The sequence below is a fragment of the Mixophyes fleayi genome, chromosome 3, assembly GCF_038048845.1.
Source record: "Mixophyes fleayi isolate aMixFle1 chromosome 3, aMixFle1.hap1, whole genome shotgun sequence".
NCBI classification, from domain to species: Eukaryota; Metazoa; Chordata; class Amphibia; order Anura; family Limnodynastidae; genus Mixophyes; species Mixophyes fleayi.
Window position 1 is genome coordinate 191,040,711 of NC_134404.1, and position 7,961 is coordinate 191,048,671.

Genomic DNA, 7,961 nt, shown 5'->3' on the forward strand with positions numbered 1-7,961 from the left:
TGCAAGGGAAGACAGTGTAATTTTGCCACTGTATAAATCGTTGGTAAGACCTCATCTTGAAAATGCAGTACAGTTCTGGGCACCACTCTATAAAAAAGATAATTTGGAACTAGAAAGGGTTCAGAGAAGGGTAACAAAATTGGTAAAGGGTATGGAGTCATTAAGTTATGAGGAAAGGTTAGCCAGTTTAGGCATGTTTACTTTAGAAAAAAAGGCGTCTAAGGGGAGATATGATTACTATGTACAAATACATTAGGAGTCAATACAGAGAACTTTCATGGGAACTTTTTACCCCAAGGAATTTACACAGGACACGTGGTCACCCCCTAAGTTTAGAGGAGAGGAAATTTCACAACCAGCAAAGGAAGGGGTTCTTTACAGTAAGGGAAGTCAAGATATGGAATCCATTGCCAGGGAAGGTTGTGATGGCAGATTCAATAGATATGTTTAAGAAAGGGTTAGACAAATTTTTAGCGGAAAGGTGTATCCAGGGATACGACCGTTAATTAAAATGTAGGATAGTAGTGGATATAGGGTAAAAATAGGACTGCAATATTGAGTCTGGGGGGATTTTCACAATTGAAACAGATTGGCGGTTGCTTACTGTGGATCAATTTCAAATATAAGTGCAGGATCGCAGGAGATCCAAATTAGGTTGAACTTGATGGACTGGTGTCTTTTTTCAACCTCATCAACTATGTTACTAACTATGTTACTTTCCCATAGTTGGGAAGTTATGCAAACATCATTTAAATAATAAAAATACAAATACAAAACAGAAAAAAATGAAGAAAGTGCACTGCTCCCCTCATGGGTCATGAGACCCTGGAGCTGTATCACCATCAGATGCTATATTAACCCTGCTCTGAGTGTACCTACTCTGTACTTTGCTAGAATGCTCTCACTATACCTAACTTCTCCCTTCAGCTGTGCAAACTTTTTTTCCTGTACAAAAGCAGAAAGTTAAGTAAATTTGCCCAATCCAAGGGGTACAGCAGCGCCAAAGCCAGTTTTGTTCTTTGGACTTTGGACTTTTTGCACTGCATAAATGACCTCTGTCAATTTATGATGCCAAGATATAGGGGGACTTTTCAGGTTAATTTAGGGATTAAAGAACTTATGAGAATGCTCAACACAGATTGGTGGTTAGTCACTTGAAAAAAATTAGAAAGACAGTGAACATAAAAGCCAGTTGCCTAATTTTACATTAAACATAATTTATTTATCATCATGTTCCATACACAATAATGTACAGTATGAGTGTTGAACACCAATAGTGATTTAAAAGAAGGCAATCTGTCAATTGAGATTTAAACATTAATGATCTACTGGACCTCCTTGTTTATTTATTTGGAATTTGAACATACTTCCATCATTTGAGCCTCTGGCAGCGGGATTGGGGCATGACCATGATACGCTGGAGGCATACCTACGGCAGATGTGGGCATGTCCACATCCCTGAGGCGTGCCCAGCACTTTTGAAGCACTAGACTATCCCATTCTGTCCTCCCCTCCACTCCAAACCCATTAATAAAATGATAACAGTTTAAACTACATACAGATATATGTTGGTAATATGTTTATTTGAAAGCTGGGAAACTGTAGCAGAAAGTCTGCCCCGATGATGGTGTTCAGTGCATCATCATCATCATCATCATCATCATCATCATCATCATCTATTTATATAGCGCTACTAATTCCATAACGCTGTACAGTGAACTCATTCACATCAGTCCCTGCCCCATTGGAGCTTACAGTCTAAATTTCCTAACATAGATTCATTCATTCATTCATTCACACACAAACAAACATAGACAGAGAGAGACTAGGGTCAATATAATAGCAGCAAATTAACCTACCAGTATGTTATTGGAGTGCAGATTGGATTCCTAGAGCAGCCAAACAAATCTGAAGGTAGTTACTGTTGTGTCATTTATGTCCTCAGTATCTACCAATAAAACAATTGATGGAAGGGATATTGAGCTGAATGTAACAGGAGGTCTCCCTATGCATTTTGTGTGCATAACTCTTCATGAGGAAGGATAGTTTTCTGTTTTCAAGGAGCCCATTTATAGTGTCAAGTCAACCCTTGATTGCATATAGCACAAATGGGGATGATTGTAGTTCAATAACAATTAGGCTAGCACAAAATGGTGTCATATATGTAGACAATGGGCCTGAGTTATTAAGGAGAGCAAAGCTAAAAAAAGGAGTAATTTTCCAATTTGGCAAAACCACGTTGCTTTGAAGGAGATGTAAATTTAAAATATGGGGACTGATTTATAGTTGGGATAGGGCTTGTCCTGGATCAACTTTAAATTTCAGTGTAAAAATAAAGCTATCAAGTACTTGTGTACTACATGAAAAAGCAGCCAGTATTTTCCTTCCATGCAAAATAATAAACTAAGTTGCACCCCTTGCATTGTAACATGGTTTAATTTATTTCTTTTTTTTGCTCTGCTTTCCTTAATGACATCAGCCTCATATGTGCTACCATGAAATTTAGTCAAAACAATGCATAAAATTCAAATCCATACAAAGGGTTATTAGACACCCAGTGTTAACTAATGGTTAATGAAAATGTAACTAGCTGGAAACTTAAATTGATGCTATATTTTATATAATTCATTCCTTTTCATAACTATTTTATATTTGATGACCAGTTCTACTTGCAAACTAGGGGCACGGCAATGGGCAATCAATTTGGCCCTAATTTTTAAGATTTATTTGTGGGAATCTTTATATATAAAAGTTTGGTGTTTTTAAAAAATATTAAATATTGCATATGCAATATGGTCGATATATATTGCTTATCTGGGCTGTGACAGAAGTAAAAGTAAATATTAATGAGAATGCTTACACTTTAATATCCACTCATACAATAAATACCACTGAATAGACTTTTTAAATATTTGCTTACGGATAAATTTATATGGACAAATCATCATCAGTAGTTTAGAGGCCAATAGTTTCATACATTCATTGAGTTTCAAACAGCAATCAATTGTCCTACAATAGAGATTTGAAGAAAGGGGGTATTCAGAAAATATTATTTAAAAAGTGAACACCAAAGCTCTTAATATGGACAGAAAAATTAATTTTTGATATAAGAAAGATGATAGTTTTATGTCCATGAATACAATTTTGACCTCTGTGTATATTCATTTTTTAATTCTATTACAAAATTAAATAATAAATAAAATTGAATACACTTTAAATAGACATTGAGAAATTTTATTAAGAGATCATTTATTAAACCCAGCACTGCCTAAAAAAAACAATAGTGAGTTATAATAAGGCTACAAATCCTAAATCACTTTTAGCCCTATCCAAGCAAAAACTTCATAACCTCTAAATTCCTCACCACTTTGCTCAAATTTAGATTAGGTCTGATGAATTAGGGAAAAATTAGCCATTCAAGTTGAAATTGTAATCTTTTTAGATTTATGAACAGACAACACACAACATTTAGCACATCGACCATACATACATACACAAACAAACATGCCATTAGAAGTTTTATTAACTGCAATACAACTTTTCTTGTGCATTTAATTTGGAATAGCTGTCAGGTCTCTTATGTAGGAAAAAAAACAAAAATACCCAGAATACATCAATTTATTTGAAACTGTAAAAATGTTTTTGCAAACCACCCTTTCTTAAATCACATGGCTTACACATTTCCTATTTGAAAAATCATAGTGGGAGTTATAAACAGTGAAGTTTCAAAACATGTGATTTTATGTGTGGCTTTGCTTATTGCAAATCTCACCGTTTTAATACCACATATAGAATCACCAAAAACTTAGTAGTTTTGCAAACCTGGAGAGTGGCCAAAAAGAGACAGTGGCCAAAAAGGTAAAGATGTTGCCATCACCACGTTACACTTACAACCAGGCTCAAAGATAACTTGTTTCACTCAATAGATTTGTTAGAGCTTAACCTTCTATCTATTCATACATTTGCATTTATAACTTTTCCTTTGGTTGTAAGCTCATTTGAACAATGTTCTATTGTCTATCTTGTTTGTATTAATGTTAACACTATATAATTGCTATATAATTGCTATGTAATTATCATAATGCTTTTTAGTATTTATTATGTACAGTGCTGTAGGCAATGGTGTTAATAATAATAATAATAATAATAATAATAATAATAATAATAATAACAATAATATTTCTTCAGATGGATACAGTAGATAACTTTTAAGAAATAAATATAAAATTTTAATTTATTCTGGAGGAGCAGTGAGCAAACAAAATCCCAAAAAATTATTTGTTCTCAGTAGGCACAGTAAAAAATGCTATGAAAATGCTATGGAAAGGATCTCACACAGGATAGAGCCATGCTATGTTCTTAAAAGTTGTGGATTCCAGTTTGGTTTAAAACAATATGATTTTTATCAAGCATGTTTCTTATTTATTTTTTTAGGAATAATTATCCACCAGCAAACTCAAAATAATGGGAAACATCAAGACAACATTCTCAGGAAATAACTGATTTTCACCTAATCTACATTTAATCAGTGTATGCTGTTGGCAGCAACTACGCAGTCATTAACAACAGCTATATAATTCAGTTAGTAATGAAATTACGAAAATAAACTATAAAATGGCTTCTCTGTGCAGATGACTAAATTAAGTCATCAAAATGAATGATTGCCAGAACATGGGACAGGAGCCTTCTACATTTTCCAATGCAAATATGTTTGTTGACTTCTTTTAACCACTTTCCAAATGTAAAGCAAACAATGTAATATCAATAATTTCAATACAAGCAAAATTTGTATTATTTTTTTATTTAATTCAAAGTATATAATATAAGTATTCAATGCATATAATATATCTTTTCAGATAGTCCACAACAGAAAGTATTTATTCTATAACATTATATCAAGCAGCCTAGAAGCCAAATAACTGCTCTTTGTGATATATTAGGTCAATGGCAGATTAAAATTGGACCTTGAGTTATAATAACGACCATGGCAGCAAATAATGTGTTTTTCACTCTGGACATTAACAAGTGTTCTATCTATAGGACATTCACCATGAGCAAGCAGCTTGTCAACTGCTCCTAAAATTGATCTTTATGCCAACCTCACCTGTCAATTACAACTAAATTCAAAAACACTAACATTCTGCAGTGCTTATCTTATAAGGTGGTTACACACTAGTGCTGTGCACAACTGCATATGCTTTAAGGTACTTGGGGGTATATTTATTAAATTGCAGGCTTGATACAGTAGAGATGTTGCTTATAGCAACCAATCAGATTCTAGCTGTCATTTTTCAGAATGCACTAAATAAATGGAAGCTAGAACCTGCTTGGTTACTATAGGCAATATCACCACTTTTTGAAACCTGCAGTTTAGAAAATATACCTTGGCGTTAATCTGCTTCTGGATCAACACTCAGTTACAGACACGCACACATCAAAAAAGTAAAAACACGCAGACATGCACATACACATATATCACAATTTTTTCCTTATACAGGTGGACTCCAAACTGTTGTTCCCCTATGTCAATTCAATCCCACACATGACCTCAACATTATATATAATTAGCTTCTGATTTTGTCTCACCTCTATCTTCAATGAAAGCTCTAGGTCCTGATCTCATCTCTCAGATGCCACTGTGTCATTATCAATCCTACCTCCTGTCAAACGCACAAGCACTGCCTATCATTTTTATGCAAATCCTGAGATTTGACAATATTTCTTTAGGCTGAATGCTAAAAGACCCCTTCTATGGATGAGAACGCATTTTTATTCTGGTGATTAGGAAGAATAAGAACAAATTTTAAATAATAGTACTATATCAGTTTTAATAGCGGTGTTGACCTTGAAAGAAGTTGGAAGTCTGAGGAAGCTAAGGTTTTTGAATAACTTAGTATTGCTAAATCCAAAGCCCACTAAGTCTTGTGTGTAGCTGTGGACATATGCAGTCCTTACTTTGCCAGATGATGAGCTTGGCCCCTTCTTGTACTATTAATTTGTGAATTTGTGCGCTGTTCAACCCGCTTCTACATTTTTGGTAATTTTTCATATGGTTTTCCAGTTGTGCAAGTGTCAGCATGGAGAATGTTGACATAGGTGTACAGTTACCAGCATCCTGAGAACTTCAGTCATTTAGCAGATTTTAAACCAGGCAAAGTAATCTTGGCAAAGAGACCAGAACCTCAGAAACGTAAAAATTTACATTGCTAATGAGTAAGAAAAGGAACTGAGCATTTTAGAAGTCTGACAGTCTCTCTCTTTCCATGGTAGCTCTAAGAGCTGCTTGTTGGTTGGTAGTTACTACATCTACTAACTCATGTTACCATTCCCACAGATTGTGTACGATATCCCGACGCTTGGGAAACTGACATCCACTCTACCTACAAACAAACCCAAACAGTGAAATAACGACCTAATTAAAATGTACTCTTACCTTAACCTGTCGAATACCGAAATTACTGCTATTCGACTGCTGCTAAATGGGAAGATGCTGGATGGCGGCGGTCCATCAGCTTTTCGCTTAGCTTGAGAAATGTGAGTGTGAGGTCACCCAAGTAACATTCCTGGGGTTTGTCATCTCCCCTAACAGATTCTCTATGGATCCCAGCAAGGTCCAGGCAATTCAAGATTAGGTGCTTCATACTAGTCTCAATGCCATCCAGAGATTCCTGGGCTTCGCAAATTACAACAAGAGATTCATTTGGTCATTTTCCATTCTGGTGGCACCCATCATCATCAACAATTATTTATATAGCACCAGCAAATTCCGTAGCTCACCCATCACAGCCCTTACCCACAAAGGGGGCAACATGGTTAATTAATCTCCATAAGCCTTGGCACCCCTCAAGGCTTTAAATGACACCTTCATTTCTGCCTCAGTCCTCAGACATCCGAACCAGTAACTTCCATTTATAATTGAGGTGGACGCTTCAGAAATTGAAGCAGGTGTCTCATCCATTATCAAAACAATCTTCGGGACCAGAGACTGCATCCCTGTGCATATCTTTCCTAGGAGTTTTCGTCCGCAGAAGCTAACTATGACATAGGAAATTGTTAGCTGTCAAGTGGGAGGAACGGCGTCATTGGTTGGAGAGAGCTACTCATCAGAATTCAGTTTTCACGGATCATAAAAATCTCCATTACATCTAAACCACTAAGACATTGAACATTAGGCAAGCCAGATGGGGTCTCTTCTTCACTCGTTTCAGGTTAATCACCACATACCGACTGGGTTCCAAGAATATCAAGGCTGACTCATTATACAGCAGTTTTGTATCCACTCATTCCTTCGGCTGATCCTTTGTCTGCAATTCTGGGTTCTACATCTGCTTCAGTGCTTGGCACCTCCTGAAACCCCTGTTGACAGGCTGTTCGTTCCTGACCACCTTCGAAGGGCGGTTCCCATTCAGTCCCATGATTACAAAACCACAAAAAAAATCTCCCGTAATTGTCCGGCAGGACCACTTGTGCTTCTATCCATCCCAGAGAGACCTTGGACACACTTATCCATGGACTTTATTGTAGATCTACCCCTTTCGGCTGCAGCACTATCTGGGAAACCGTGTACCGAATTAGTAAAATGGCCTACTTGATACCACTAGCTGGACTACCGTTTGCATGAACCTTGGCCTCTTTGTTCACACAGCATATCTTCCCGCTTAATTGACTTCCTATCAACAGTGTATCTGATCGTGGCTTTCAGTTTATTGCTGCCTTCTGGAAATCTTTTTGCACCCTGCTCAGAATCAAGCTCAATCTGTTTTCCGCCTACCACCCACTGTCAAACAGACAAACATGAGAGGATAAATCAATCCCATGGGCAGAGTTCGCCTACAATAATGCCTGTCACTTATCTACATGGGCGTCTCCTTTCTTCTGCAACCTTGGTTTTCATCCTCGGGCGAACTCCTTGGCATCTCAAGTTTGTCTGGTGTTCGCAGTACTGCCATTAACCTTACCCG